Below are 16696 nucleotides of genomic sequence, written 5' to 3'. Positions count from 1 at the left end.
TGGAGATGGAAATAGTGTATTCGTGTGGGAAACTGACACATGATGGCAGGAATATATGGTCGTGATGCTAGGGGAGATAAGGGAGAGACAGAAAAGTGAGGGCATATATGTATAACAGTACATGTGTGCATGTATGTATATTACTATGTATGTGTGCATGTGTGTAAGTGAGATAAGGGTCAGTGGCATACACTAACTGCTATATTAGGCAACAGTCAAACCAGACAAGAACAGTTGTCAAATCTTTTTGGTTTGAACGGCAGTTTTTAACATAATTTCTAGGTAATAAAAAAATTTTAAACTTCGTATACTGGTAGAATGTGTTTATAAAACATCTTTTTCTCTTGGCTTTATTGAGAAAATTCTATAGTTTGTAAGATATTTGTTGCTTTTTTTTCTTCAATTTCAACCAATCACTGACGTCTATTGAGGTAAAAAGCATTCTGTGCCGTATGAATGTGTCCCTTGTTTAAGAAACAGATTGGGTTTATTTACATTTGTGAAGAAAAAAAGATACCCTTCCCCTAACCCTAAAAGAGATTGAAATGCAATAGATCGATTCTAGGGTCATAATTATGAGTGACAATTTCATATGACACCACTAGAAAAAACTGCCGTTCAAACCAAAAGGATCCCAGTTGTCTAACAATGTGAGAGTAGTAGGTGGGAGGTATGTGTGTGAGTGAGTGAGGAAGAGAAGTCAAGGTAGGAGTAGTGGTTTTGTAGAAGATGGGTAGAGAAGGAGAGGATACGGTAGTCAATAGAGAGGGTGATGTTGAGAAAACAAAGGGAGGTTTTGGAGATGGAGAATGATAACTGGAAAGAGGGGCAAAAAGAATGAACAAAAAAGAAAATCTTTAGCTCCTTGCAGAAGAGAGAGATGGTGCTGAAACAGTCATCAATGTAATGACTGTACAGCTCTGGAGTAGGACCAGTGAACTAGAAAAAAATTTGGGACTTGTCATAACCAACAAACAAGTTGCCATGACTGGGTCTCATCCTTGTTCCCATGGTCACTCCAGTAACCACTCATACATTTCACATGTGAAGGAGAAACAGTTGAATGTGATAATCAGTTCAGCTCAACAGAGGAGTAGAGGTGTTGAGATAGAGAGTGGTGTGTAGGTTGAGGAAATGTTTAAGAACTTGGAAGCTTTTGCTATGAGGGATAATAGCGTAAAGAGAGGTGATATCCATGAGGAAAATGAGGCAGGAGGAGCTAGGGAAGAAGGAGTTAATAAGGCAGAGAGTGTGGTTGGTGTCATGAATGTGTTGAGGTAGGCAGAGATGAGTTTTGTGGTGCAATTGCAGACAGAGATAATGGCATGGCCAGAGTTTTTGGCTTTGTAGATCTTGGGGAAGAAATAGTAGGGATTATGGAGGATACAGATGAGTTGGCAGAAGGTGGAGGAAGCAAGAAGTTGGTATGAAGTAGTGAAGGCTGATAGGATTTGGGGCATCATAGAGGAGATGATAAAGGACTGAGATGATTGGAAATATGCTGACCTTGAAAAGACCCATCCAACATGGTGAAACCGAGAGTCTAGAAGCATAATGTATGTGCTCACAACTGGGCTTCTTGTTCAGTTTGTCCCTGTCAGGCTTTCTTCACTCCTCATCCCCCATAGGTCTTCCCTTCATCACTCTCCTAAGTGTTGCATTATTTTTCTACTGTAATTAAATGATGGCAAAATTATTTATTGCATCCCTTTCTGTGCTCCCAATTACCTATCACTATATCTGCAGAGAGGCAATGGTCAGCATGAGCAGGGTCTGGAAGAGTAGAGACTCGCTACCAAATGCAGATTGGTGAATGCAATTGTCTTCCCAATAGCAACATATGGATGCGAGACCTAGACACTAAAGAAAGCTGACCAGAAGAGAATTAATGCATTCGAGCTTTGGTGTTGGAGAAGACTTTTGCGGATTCCATGGACAGCGAGGCTTGCCAATGGAGAAGTTCTTAAGCAGATAAGGCCGAAAATGTTGCTAGAAGCTGGGATCACCAAGCGTAGATTGGCATATTTCGGTCATATTATGCGGAGAGAATCCCTGGAGAAGGACATCATGCTCGGAATGGTCAGTGGCAAGAGAGGAAGAGGCCGACCAAGAAACTGCTGGCTTGGCACCATCAGGAGTGATACCGGAATGGACATGGCCAGTCTGAAGGAAGCGGCCCAGGATAGAACTGACTGGAGGACACTGATCCGAGTGACTGAGAGTCGACTTCGACTGAGCGGATAGAGAGAGATGTCTGAAACCACTTCCACTTGATGTCAATCCTCATTCTTGACATCATCCCTCCCAACTCATATTTTCTATTAATCACTCTTTCTATCAGTCATCTCTCTCTGTCTCTTGAACCCTCTTAGTTGGAATTACGAAGTGTATTCTGTTGTAGAAACTTTGCTGCAGCAGACACTGGAGCACAATGAAGTTCTCATACTTATCAGATCATATGGAAGACAGACTTTGATGGTAATGATATTTACAAATACTAATCTAAACAGTAAAAGACAACAGGTTTTTCTAAGAGACACTTAGTATCTACTCTGTCACAGATTGGTATAAACTAACAGGATTACCATAATAGTCACATAATTTCATAGTAACCTAACCACCATCTGTCATGGGACAAATTATGGAAGATGGAGCCCACCACATTTTGATTTCTCTGGAGAACAGTGACACCACTAATTGCCATCAGTGTAGATGATATGCACTGGTTCCAAAAGAAGTGTATTTTCAAAGTAGAGCAGTATTTGAAAGTGAATTCAAGCAGCTCTACCAAACTTGTTCAAGATACAGTTGTCATGACTAAATCCTTCCCAGATTTTTTTAGATCTTAAGTCATTTTGAATTGAAACAATTCTGCTTATTCTACTCAAGTTGTGACATTGAATTTCTTTTAAAGCAACCATAAAAATCAGCATTACATCATCATCATCATTGTTTAATGTCCGCTTTCCATACTAGCATGGGTTGGACGATTTTGACCGAGGGCTGGCGAACCAGATGGCTGCACCAGGCTCCAATCTTGATCTGGCAGAGTTTCTACAGCTGGATGCCCTTCCTAATGCCAACCACTCCGAGAGTGTAGTGAGTGCTTTTTACGTGCCACCAGCACGGGGGCCAGTCAGGCGGTTCTGGCAATGACCTCGCTTGAATCTTTTTGCACATTCCACCGCCACAGGTGCCAGTAAGGTGACACTGGTACAATCACACTCAAATGGTGCCTTTTACGTGCCACTGGCACTAAGCCAGTTAGCTGCTCTGGCAACGATCACGCTTGGATGGTCCTCTTGGCACCCTACTAGCATGGGCACAAGTGCCAGTAAGGCGATGCTGGTAATGATCACACTCAATTGGTGCCTTTTATGTGCCACTGGCACGGATGCCAGTTAGCCGCTCTGTCAACGATCACACTCGTATGGTGCTCTTTGCACCCCGCTTTAACAGATGCCAGTCATCGAATGTGATTTTGATTTCACTTGCCTCAACAGGTCTTCGCAAGCAGAGTTAAGTGTCCAAAGAAGGAAAAGGTAAGCATAAGTGTGCTGGTTACACTCCTGGCATAGGCCACAGGTTATGGTCTCATTTGGCTTGCCGGGTCTTCTCAAGCACAGCATATTTCCAAAAGTCTCGGTCACTAGTCATTTCCTTGGTGAGGCCTAAAGTTTGAAGGTTGTGCTTCACCACTTCATCCCAGGTCTTCCTGGGTCTACCTCTTCCACAGGTTCCTACAACTGCTAGGGTGTGGCACTTTTTCACTCAGCTATCCTGATCTATTCTCGCCACATGACCATACCAGCGCAGTCGTCTCTCTTGCACACCACATCTGATGCTTCTTAGGTTCAACTTTTCTCTCAAGGTACTTACATTCTGTTGAGTATGCACACTGACATTACACATCCATCAGATCATACTGGCTTCATTCTTTGCAAGCTTACACATGTCCTCAGCAGTCACAGCCCATGTTTCACTGCCATGTAGCATGGCTGTTCGTACACATGTGTCATACAGTCTACCATATTCTGGTAGCATGCAAGTTATCACAGAATGTTCCTGACAGCATAGCTAAGTCCTGTATATTCTTGTTAGGACATACAAACAGCAATGCATTGTCTACATTGCGGTGGAGAATGAATACCAAGGTGAATTGTGTGCTTTTCTACAAGGAAAGCTAAAAAGGACACTATTGAAGCATAAACAAACAATAGTCTAAGATACAGCCTTATGAATGCCTCTAATAACTGGAAGATGCTTATGAATGCCTCTAATAACTGGAAGATGCAGGTTGATTTAAAGAAATCGCTTATTTTCCCAAATCATTGTGAAAAAAACTACAGCTTTATGGCAAAGACCGACTTTGTAAAGAAAGTCCTGATTACTGAGTTGACTGTGTCATAGGAAGAAATTGCATGAAACAAAGCATCTAAAATATATGGGACTGAGGGCATTGTGTGAGGTATGAAAATGGTAAGCTACAGACAGGATGTCACAAGTTCGTAGCTAGATTCACAATATTCTGCTTGGTTGGCATTGGACATAGAAAGAAGAGCAGTAATTAGCAAAACACAGAGAGTAGAATACCATGAAGTGGCAGGAGCATATGAGGAAAAAAAAAAGACCACAGTTCAGAGGACTGAACAAGTCAAAAGTGAGAAGTATAACCAAAACATTGTTGCAGCATGGCCATGGTGGTGACAGCTGACTGATTGGGTGTTAGAAAAGAAGAAAAGTATACCATGATGTGAACCAAAAGTAACTAAACATCCCTTAATCGTATCAACAGTGTTGAAGATAAGTGAGTGATACAGTTAGGTGTTGAAATCGTTATAATATCCAATGATTTTCACCTACTTTTACTATTGATCCTTATCTCTGGCAAAGTGAGCAGTTTTGCTACACCTAGTATGGTGTGTGGGTAGAGTTTCTTAGAAAAGCAGATCTAGCTGGATGCCATGTCTTTTACAAAGCTTCTCCAACTTGAAAGGAAAAAAAATCTGTTAACTCTATATTTGTGATTCAGAAGAAGTGTTTGCAGTATATATTGGGTCATCCCATAAATAATGCAATTTTTTCAATTGCATGAACTAAAAGTCAGAGGGGGAAGGGATAAACTACCTGCATCAACTTGCCATACAAGCAAGTAGTAATTTTCGATTTAGCAGTTATTTTTTCAAAGCTATAATGGAAGTGGCAAAGGAGCACATTCAGCATATTTTACTTAATGAGTTCAATAAAGATAACAATGCAACAGAAAGTGTGAGGAATATTAATGCAGTATATGGGGATTGGACAATAAGTGTAAGCTAGTGTCAACAGCGATTCCATAAATTCCAAGCTGGAAACTACAGTCTAGAAGATGAGCCTCATCCAGGAACATCGGTAGAGCTCAAGAAGGACATCCTGCAAAACCTGGTGGAACAAAATCCCATCATAACTGTTAAGGAACTAGCAGAGAAGCTTGGATTTGGTCATTCAACCATTCATCGACATCTGCACTAGAAGAAAAATGACCATCTTTGGTTTCAAGACTAAAGGTGTTCTTCCAACAGCATAATGCTTGGCCGCTGGCGAGCTGGCAGAATCGTTAGAACGCCGGGCGAAATGCGTAGCCATATTTCGTCTGCTGTTACGTTCCGAGTTCAAATTTCGCCGAGGCCGACTTTGCCTTTCATCCTTTCGGGGTCGATTAAATAAGTACCAGTTACGCACTGAGGTCGATGTAATCGACTTAATCTGTTTGTCCCCTCTGTGTTTAGTCCCTTGTGGGTAGTAAAGAAATAGCATAATGCTCGGCCATATACAGCGAGGATGACATTCCAAAGCCTGGAGCAGTTTGAATGGGAAATGATGTCCCACCCACCATATTCACTGGACATTGCTCCATCTTATTATCATCTATTTTGCAGTCTTAAAAATCATTTGGATGGAAAGAATATAAATTCTGTAGACGAGGTCAGAACAGTACTGGAGGAGTATTTTTTGTGAATTTTGGAAGAGTGGCCTTGCAAGTCTACTTAGATAGATGGAAGAGCATTGTAGAAAATGAAGGAGAGTATATTTTAGATTAAAAAAGAATTTTATCTTAATTTTGAAAAATAAAAGAAGTATAAAAAAAACCGCATTATTTATGATGACCCAAGAGTTAACTGAAATATTAGCAGAAGAAATAAATATTGAGCATCGTTTTATCCATCTATTTATTTTTACGCTTTTCACTTAAGAGTTCATTTTGAAGAAATAATGTTGTTAATTTAGGCACATGGCCAAGTTACGAGCAGTGAGAGTTAATCGATGCCATTGACCCTCTGTACTTGACCTGTACTTTATTTTATCCACTCCTGAGGAATGAAAACCACAGTTGGCTTCCGGGACAAAAACTGCAAGGCATTTTTGTAACGCTCTAACGATTTTGTCAACTCACCGACTTATTTTCTCAGAAATAGGAAATTCTTGTGTTACTGAAATCACATCGAATATAATAAGTTCCCATAAAGTTAACATCAAGTCTAGCTTGATAGTCTGCTACAAAGATATAAAATAACAATTTTACTAAAATACCACAAAAGGAATGTAATAAATGCTTGGAAGGTGAAAGCTGTGAAATATTTTGGGCAATAGTAGACAACGGATTGAAAAACGGAAAAAAAAATTTGTATTTTCCTACGAATTTTATCACATTTCTTCTGCAACGTGTTTACTTGGCCGAATATCGTGAGTAAGGCTTCCAACGATTGGTTGAAAAAACACTTCCCGTGATGCATTCAAGGACCTGAGCAATTCGAAATATCACAGCAGAGCTTTCATAGGTGGTGGGTGTTGATTACTCTTCCAAGTAATTCCTACAGTATTAACTCATGCAATACCTCCATTCTGGAATATAAATACAAAAATATATTGAAAGAGGAAATACAATACATTCTTTAACAAGTATAGGTATTAAATGCTACCCAAAGGACAAGAAATTCTTACAAGCTTTTTGACACGTTTAAGTAAATCAGGCCGGCTCCGTCATTTTTTCTTAAGAGGTGCATTGATCGGGACACATTATACCATTTCCAAACAATTGATCATTTAATAACAACCCTTTCATCTCCATTGGAAATTGAAATTACGTTGCAGGTATCTATTTTTCACATATATTCTCATTTGTTTTCTATTATTAACTAGTAACTTTTTGGGGGTAGGCTCTTCAAACTCTTGTACTACATCTAGTAAACTACATTTGTTAATATTAAAGAAATGTTATTGTTTAAGGTATGATTTCTTAATTCCAAGCTAATAAAATTCGCGGAATATTTTCACACACACACACACACACACACACACGTACACTGTTTTCGGTTAAACGACTGTTGTACATTTAATCAAATCAGCTGGGTGTGTTTTATTTCGTTTTCACTACGCTACTGTGAAACAGAAGAGACGTATAGAACATATGTAATACTTAACTATCTCTAACTACAGACTAGGGTCTCTTCGACTACACAGAATTTTTGATTAAAATTTATCACACTTGAACATTTTAATATCAATTGGTTTACGAAATAATAATTTCTTAATGGAAATCGGACCTTTTTTTTCATACTTCCGTTTTTCAATTAGTATTGGTTTACAAGAATTAATGATACATTTCACATAGAATTTAAGTCTGTAAGTACATACAAACAAACTATATGAAAGGGTAAAGCACTTTGATTTTCATTGTGAAGTCCCAAAAGTAAATAGCAATATCATTAGTTTATATAGATTGTAGTGGTTTGTGACATTTTGGCCAGAATAACATAACCTTTTTTCACTGTTTACATACAGTGGGACTAAATCTGTCTGTCTCTCTCCCTCTCTATATATGTATGTATGTGTATATATATATATATATATATATATTTATTTATGTATAATCTTGAGCAATGACAAAAGGTTGAGGCTGTTTGGGTTATTCTGATTTAACTGCCTTCTACCATGTGATTTTTTTTCTTTATTTATGAATGTGGGTTTCCTGTTTAGTTGTCAAACTAAGCTGTGTATTATTTTCAGTTTATATTTGTACTTCGACAAGAATCCGCTTTCTTGCGAAAATGTAAACAAATTTTGAAATTTTTTGGTCATATACCCTGTGTATGGTATGATTATCGGACATGTACCGTTTATCAAGCGATTTGTCATTACCTTGAGTTCTGAAAATGTCCTAGTTGTCATGTATTAATACAAATACCGGATGTGAGAGTAAACTTGCGTACATACAGAACGTCTGTTCAGTTGTTTTCAAATAGTTTATTAGAGCGGTGGAGTGGCGAAAGTGATAGAATATCGAATTAAGTAGATTTAAGTATTTAATTTCGACCTTTCACGTTCTGGATTCAAATTTTGGGTGGATGTATTTTTTTTTTTATACCTTCGATAAAATACCGATAGTTTACTGGTGTCACTTTGATCGACTGTATCTGCCCTATAAATATTTGTCGATTTGTGCTAATGTATAATCCTTGTATATAAAACTAACATAAAATAGTATGTTTTACAAAATTCTACTCTATGTTTAGTTGAAATTACGCTGGCGTTGGCTTTGTCTTTCATTCTTCGGGGTCGGTGAAAACTAGTGCTCTCTCGTTCGTTTTAATCGCATATAATCGTCCTCCTTCAAATATTCATTTTCACATAAAACACGCCACAACATAAGACGAAATACTGATTCCAAAGGTCAGCAATTTCAGAGGAGGGGTGAGTCAATTAGCTGGACCCTAGTTGTTCAACTGGTACTTAGTTTGAATAAGGATGAAAGGCAAAGTCGACCTAGCGGAATTTTGAACTCGGAATGTTAAAGAGGGACGAAATGCCACTAAGCATTTGTCCAGCACGCTGTTTCTGCCAGTTCGTCGCCTTTTTTTTCTCAACAGAACGAAATATTGAGAGGAAGAGGGCCATAGCATAGAGAAATAAATGAAACTGATAGTCGTCGAGACTAAGAAAAAAAACTGAGTCTTGGATTAAAAGAAAAAAAAAAATCTTTATAACTTCACAGCATTATCTGTGTCTTGAATTAGTTTTAATAGTTCATATCACTAATGGATGTTTTTATGTTCGTTAAACGTTAACCTTTTTTCTTCCAAAATCCTTTCAGATACCCGTTACTAACAACGGCGATATCGCAAACAAAAAAGAAAAGAAAAAGAAAAGCTTTTCAAATTTTTAATCCCCCATCTCGGTTTTCCGTTTAAACTTTTTTGACTTTTTTTGAAGTCCTACGTTTAAAAATGAGGAGGAAGGAAAATTTACATGTTTTAATGCCGAGTGCTTACTATAATTTTCTTCGTTGTCTGTCTGAAACGTAAGAATCTGAAGAAATTAAATATTTAAATAAAAAAGGGGTGGGGTGCCTAGACAACACGCCCGCCTTTGCTACTGTTATAAAACTAGTGTCTGAATTACGACTTTAAAAAAAAATATATATATTTATAATAAAATCTTATTTACATATTTATTTCAGGCTATATACGCAAAGAATTCAGCTTGTCATGTAATCTACAGACCTTTCATAAAACTAAACTCATTACTTTTAAGCATTTAATTCGTTTTTCGCATACATGGAACTTGATTTGGGTGTGTTGCAACTAACAAAACGTCTCTGTTCTTAAAACTGGTTGAGTCGAATAATCTTTTAAGATCCCCTTCATCAGAACACAGCAATAATTGTTGTTTTAAGCATTTTTAAGTATGATACATAGTTGCTTTCTCTCTTCTCGTATCTTTTAAAATATCAGTTCAGTTAATTTACAATATTACTTACAACGAACCAGGACCTTTTGAGAATAAATTTTTACTGGACTATTATGTTTCTTTCAACATTTTCTGAGATCCGAGGAAATAGGGGAAAATTCTAAAAATTTATTTAGTCTAATTTAAAAAAAATATAAATATATTTAAGTATATATCAGATGTATATATATATATATATATATATAAAAGAAATTAATACTAGAAAACTAATTGCCTGTTTTTCTATTAAAGCATTTCTCCTTTTACAATAACAATACTGAAGACGTTTATATCAAAGTGAAAAGAATATTTGAAGTATGTAAACTGAACATTTACTGGAAACATAATTCCTGATGAATGTGTTGATAAAGTATGACAAGCAACAAGTTCCATACTTTTTAAAATTTTGTTTTGGTGGTTTTGTTTTTTGGTATCATGTCACCCAAATGAAGCAGAATATGGGCAAAAGTGTTCAGCTTTTCAGGAATAATGCAAGACTGCATTAAATTAACAGTCCATTTTTCAGCATAGTAAAGTATGATTTGAGGGAGATTTAGCTGCTATTTGTAGTCAAAACAATCACATCGTGACTACCTTGTCGGCAGTTTTCCTTTTTCTTTTTTTAGAAAGGTGATTTCCTCGTTACAGTCTAATAATTTTGTTTTGATAAGAACCTATATGAGTTCCATCATAGAATAGCTATATAAATGCCTTCCAAAAATAATTTTGATTGTAGTTCTTTTTTGGATATGCTTTGGTATATCTTTCTCTGATTTTATTTTTTTTTAACTTGTTGAGTCTGGAGGAAGAGGCAGTGTCTATGATCTTTAACCCTTTTGTTACTCTATTTATTTTGAGATGCTCTGTATTTCTTTCAATTACTTTAAATATAACAAAGAATTTAGTAAAATAACTTCATTATCATTCAGCTAGTGTTAGGAGCATAAATTGTGACTAAGGTTTGGTGGAAGATTTCAATTCAAAACTTATGAAAACAAGACATTTGTACTCAGAGCCAGAGCCAGTTTCAGCCGGTTTGGTAACAAAAGGGTTAAAGTCCTCCAAACATGCTGGTCTTGATGCCATTAATGTTTAGATTGTCACTGTTCCATAAGTCCGTTGTCTTGAGGAGGAAGGACTGGGCATAATGGTGAGGGTGAGGTTGGTGGAGGGAGGCAGTTGGATGCAACAACTGTAACCAGTGGGTTGCAGGTATCTGAAAGACCAGTCAGCTCTGAGAAACAGAGGCCATTATAGTTACAACAGAAAAATAAAGATAAAACATGTTTGTTGCCAGAGGCTGGAGCATATCTGTTAGTGATTTATTAATCATTCTAGTGGCCCTTGTCTGGATGTAGTCTAGGTTGTCGTTGTAGCAGCACTGTAACCAAATGGAAACCGCGAGCTTCACTTGAGCCTTGTTGAGTGTCAGCAACTGTTGGGGGCTGAAATATTTTCTTTGTGGTGATGACAGTGATAGCATTGGAAGTGACAGTGATGACTGTAGGTAGCTCAGTGACACTTGAGTGGTCTGTGTGTGGAAAGGTGGAGTAGTATTTTCTTGATGTGAGAAATGCTCAAGTGTTTTTTCATGTTAGAAGAGACAAGATTGGCATGGTCCTCTCTTGGAAAATGCTCACAAAGTGTCTTTTTAGGAAATCAATGCAGGTTCAGCGTGTGGAGATACATGATTTGCAAAGGTTAGGGAAGAATGAAAAGTTGTGTCATTTGCATAAGAATAGGTGTTGTTGGATGTAGTGGCAAGTAGGTCTATGTTGTATAGAAGGAAAAGTGGAGGGCAAAATAGATCCCTGGGGAATATTGAAGTTGATGGAGAATGAGATTTTTTAAAATTTAAACATAGTTTTGGATATAAATCATATCTTTCCAGCTGAGGATGTTGATGTTTTCTCTCAATAGTTATGCTATCTATAATTATTTTATCTTAAATTACAAAATTGAGTGAAAAATTTTAAATTAACTCTTCAGAAATACATATACTCTTTTACTCTTTTATTAGTTTCAGTCATTTGACTGCGGCCATGCTGGAGCACCGCCTTTAATCGAGCAACTCGACCCCGGGACTTATTCTTTTGTAAGCCCAGTACTTATTCTATCGGTCTCTTTTGCCGAACCCCTAAGTGACGGGGACGTAAACACACCAGCATCAGTTGTCAAGCAATGCTAGGGGGACAAACACACACACGCATATATATATACATACATATTGATTGCTTTTCATAAATTGGGACAATGATGTGAATTGAATTGGTCTCAATATATTGCTGCTACTGAATTTTTTCTATTCTGTAAGTAAATTTGAACATTACAGGATTTGAACTCAGAATGTGGCTGGATATAAAGAAGTACTACAACATATATTATGTAGTTGTTGAACTCCGGCAATATACATGAAAGATATTGCAGATGTTATATTAATTTAAAATAAGGGAATTCCATGTGGCTTGATGGAGGGAAAATGTTTCCACAAAGAATTTTTCTGTAATTAGTTCTTCATTGTATCTAACATAGAAGACAGTTGATAAAAGTTGTAATTTCACTTGTGGATTTGAATGCTATATCTACTGCAAACCATATAGCTGTGTTAACCTTTACGCCAAAGCAGTAACTTATGATTATGAATACAGGGTAGAGGGGATTATTTTAGTCCTCCCATATGAGACAAGTGCTGGTGGCATTAAAAACAGTATCCGATACACTATAAAGTTGTTGATGATATGAAAGACAACTGACAAGAGAAACCAAACCAAAACTGGAACGCGTAAAGTGAGACAAGCCATATCACAAGCTGTCTAGATAAGAGGAAGTAACTCTGAATAAGAGTTAATATAGGGTAGAGAGAAGATATTTTAGTACTCATCATACAGGATAATCTCTTCAGTGCTGGTGGGACAATTTGTAATGTTTATAGTAAGAAAAGGATAAGTTGTAGAAACAAAATTAGTGGCAATTGTAGACCTTACACAAGGAATGAACCAGTGGTAGTAAAAGAAGTTGTAAAAGTTAATTTTGCTTGGAAGAAGCTTATGCTGTTTATATTTTTATTTCTCATAAAAGTTTCTTGCTTTGGCCATAGCCCTGGATATTTGCAGTTAGATGAGCGGTACTAGTGTTTTTTGTGAAGGCGCATGGCTCAGTGGTTAGAGCGTTGAGGTTATGAGTTGCGACATCACAGGTGCCAAGTTGTATCGGCCGTTGCCTTTACCTTGGATAACACTGGTGGCGTAGAGAGGGGAGGCCGGTATGCATGGGCGACTGCTGGTCTTCCATAAACAACCTTGCCCAAACTTGTGCCTGGGAGGGTAACTTCCTTGGTGCAATCCCATGGTCTGTGTCGTGACCGAAGGGGGTCTCTCAGACTAGTATGTTTTAAAGTGAAGTATAATTGAAATGATAAATTAAATGCACTTGAGTGTGCTATTAGAAGCATGTTGCAAAGCATGTGATAGTGCAGGGGGATTGTTCTGAGCATGGTTGGCATGTTGGGTAGATAGATGAGTGTTGTAAATTTGCAGTTCATTGATCTTGGAAAAGGAAGCACAAATATCAACAAGTAAGGTATTTAATATCTTAGATAGTAAAAAGTCAATGTATTTTAGTGGAGAGATTAGATGTGATTTTAGTAGCATAAGTGTGAAACAATCTTGGATTAGAAACCAATTTATCTGTCTGTCTCTGTCTGCTTGTCTGTATGTATGTATGTATATATATATATATATATATATATATATACACACACCTTTGGAAGTACGCTGTGCGTGAGAAGACCCGGCAGGACAAGTGAGACCATAACCCGTGGCCTCTACCTGGTATGTAGCCAGTCCACTTATGCATACCTTTCCTTCTTGGGACACAAAACTCTACTTGTGAAGACCTGTTGAGGCAAGTGAAAATCAAATAAAAAAAATCAAAATCGAAATCGATCAACATCAATGGAAATTGTAGCTGTGATACCAGTGCTGGTGGCACATAACAGAACCATCCAAACGTGGCCGTTGCCAGCGCCGCCCCGACTGACCTCCGTGCCGGTGGCATGTAAAAAGCACCATCCAATCGTGGCCGTTTGCTAGCCTCATCTGGCACCTGTGCCGGTGGCATGTAAAAAGCACCCACTACACTCTTGGAGTGGTTGGCATTAGGAAGGGCATCCAGCTGTAGAAACATTGCCAAATCAGACTGGGCCTGGTGCAGCCTTCTGGCTTCCCAGACCCCAGTTGAACCGTCCAACCCATGCTAGCATGGAAAGCGGACGCTAAACGATGATGATGATGATACACATAGTGAGAATTTTCAAAAAAAACAAGACGAAGATGAATGTATAAACAACAAACAGATGTATTAGTTTATATATGCTTAATTTTATGGTACTCACCACAATAACTATTGATTTATAATACAAGCACAAAACGTGTATCTTATAAACAAACTTGTGATAGTCTAAAGTTCTTCTGAGATGTTTACTTTTTAATTCTTTTGTGTATGTTCTTTTTTTATATTTCTCCTACCTATTTAAAACTTGTTCCATTTCTTGTATAGACTTTTAAGCATTTTCAAGAAGCAGTTGATTAGTGTGCATGTTTCCCCTATCCCCAAGCAATAACTGTGACTTGGCTGTCTATACCCATCTCTTTCAACACCGCAAAGGTAAAAAAGTTATAAACAATCCCCTTTTTTATTAATTGATATCCCTTTTCCCCTCTCTAAGTATTGGTACTGTTTCTGTAGAGCCAGATCTGCTAGATTCCTTTCCTGTCATAACCTATGATCACCTCCTTTTAAGAACTTTAATGGAAACAATGTTGATGCCCTTGGCATCAGCAAATCGTTCGGCTATTACTGGTATGAAAACCTATCACCTAGGTCTTTCATCTCTAGAAGAGGAAATTTCCTTTTACGAGTTCTTTCGGTTTCACATTCTATCAACTTAATTGAGCATTTTATTTGGTTATATCTGCCAAACTCTTTATTTATATTAACAGCCTTCTTGCCGTCACATCTAATAATACACACTTGTATATAAATGACATTCATTTCCACTCCTTAACTTTGTATATATCATGTCATATAATCAAACTAAACAAAACACGGATTCACTAACTACACAATATCAAGTTCTTTTTCCCTCTTGAATATCATGCAAAACCACTTCCATGATATTATTAGATTATTGTGGCTCTTACTACTAAACAGCGCCCAAATCTTAGTGATGTTCACTTTTTGGTCTAAAATTTTCAAGCATATTCTATAGTTAGTCCTGAATTTCTATGTAATTTCTTCAAGGTATACAAGTTACAGTAAACCACCTGGCATTTTCTTTACCGTCTTAATCTGATGTTATGCCAGTTATTGATGTTGACTCTTATCTTCAGATAACTTAAGTCGATCTAATATTTCTAGTATTTTGGCAGTTTTTCATTTCTAGATACTTAATTACTCACCCCCCACACACATAATCTCTTTAGCTGGTTCCACTTGAGTAGAACCTATCTTTTTTATATTCTTTGTTCTCTAAAATTTATTAAAGCATTACCTTTGTGAGATGTGCCTATAGTAAGTGCATAACATTTAAAATTAATTCTCCTCAGTGACCCAATTTCTTCCAACACTCTTTCTTACAAATTAGAACCCTTTTTACCCTTTGGTATAGAATAGAATTATTGTATCTCTTACTCTATTTGGCCACAGTGTTTCTTGCTGCTTAGCCAGACTGCCTCTTCATCTATTAAACTATGTATAATAAATAAAAACTCCAGAGTTTAATCCTTTGTGTTTGGAAATAGATGAGTGTTAGAGGAATTTTATATCTATTCTGGGAGGTAGAGATTAACTTAGCTGTTTTTTTTTTGTTGTTGTTGTTTAATGCTGATGAATATGTAGTAGTTTTTTGTTAAGATACGTGTTTTCATCTATTTTTGAAGGCAATTGTTTTGGATAGAATTGATCAGATCTTTACTCCAACCTTTATTTTTCTTAACTAGATACCAGAACAATGCAATATTTTCTCTGGATTGATGTTTTGCTCTCACATATATTTTCTATGGTCTTTATAGGAAACTATTACGAAACTATTACTTTCTCCTTCAGTTTTTGCCACATAAATCAGTATTTTTTTTTGTCCTCTGTCTTTGTTTATCTAGTGGAAAAGACTAGTTTTTACTGTTGCAGCAACAATAATTTGTAATCTTATAGAAACGTTACATGTTTTAAAATCCCCATCATGGATTAGTCATTATACTAATTTCCTATTTCCCACTCCAGTTTCAGTGATTAACATTTTTGATTTATTACATATAAAAGGCTTAATCATATCTACAGCGACCTTGTCAAAATTGCATGACTGTGACATCAGTGATATGATTCTAGATTTGTTTTTACTCTTTTCAGTCATTTGACTGCAGCCATGCTAGAGCACCACCTTTATAGTTGAGCAAATCGACCCCAGAGTTTATTCTTTGTAAGCCTAGTACTTATTCTATTGGTCTCTTTTGACGAACTGCTAAGTTACGGGTACGTAAACACACCAGCATCGGTTGTCAAGCAATGTTGGGGGGAAAAAACACACACACACACATCATCATCATCATTTAGCGTCCGCTTTCCATGCTAGCATGGGTTGGACGGTTCAACTGGGGTCTGGGAAGCCAGAAGGCTGCATCAGGCCCAGTCTGATCTGGCAGTGTTTCTACGGCTGGATGCCCTTCCTAACGCCAACCACTCCATGAGTGTAGTGGGTGCTTTTTACGTGCCACCCGCTCAGGTGCCAGACGGAGCTGGCAAACGGCCACGAATGGATGGTGCTTTTTACGTGCCACCGGCACGAGGCCAGTCAGGGCGGTGCTGGCAACGGCCGCGAACGGATGGTGCTTTTTACGTGCCACCGGCACTGGTAACTCAGCTGCAATTTCCATTG

At 37.5% G+C, this 16696-nt stretch overlaps 1 protein-coding gene across 3 annotated transcripts in view; it reads left to right on the top strand.

The window, feature by feature from the left end:
• LOC115216788 (ras-related protein Ral-A) overlaps positions 1 to 16696 on the top strand; it is a 99291-nt gene that overhangs the window by 31752 nt on the left and 50843 nt on the right. Inside the window, exon 1 of one of the 3 annotated variants that reach the window (XM_036506405.1) lies at positions 6718 to 7131. The exons of the other annotated variants lie outside the window; for them this stretch is intronic. The gene's annotated coding sequence lies outside the window, so the exon portion shown is untranslated. Of the gene's footprint in view, positions 1 to 6717; positions 7132 to 16696 lie in introns of those variants that run through there. 3 annotated transcript variants of the gene reach the window in all.

Source organism: Octopus sinensis, linkage group LG10, assembly GCF_006345805.1.
Source record: "Octopus sinensis linkage group LG10, ASM634580v1, whole genome shotgun sequence".
NCBI classification, from domain to species: domain Eukaryota; kingdom Metazoa; phylum Mollusca; class Cephalopoda; order Octopoda; family Octopodidae; genus Octopus; species Octopus sinensis.
This window is presented reverse-complemented; position numbering and strand designations above follow the sequence as displayed.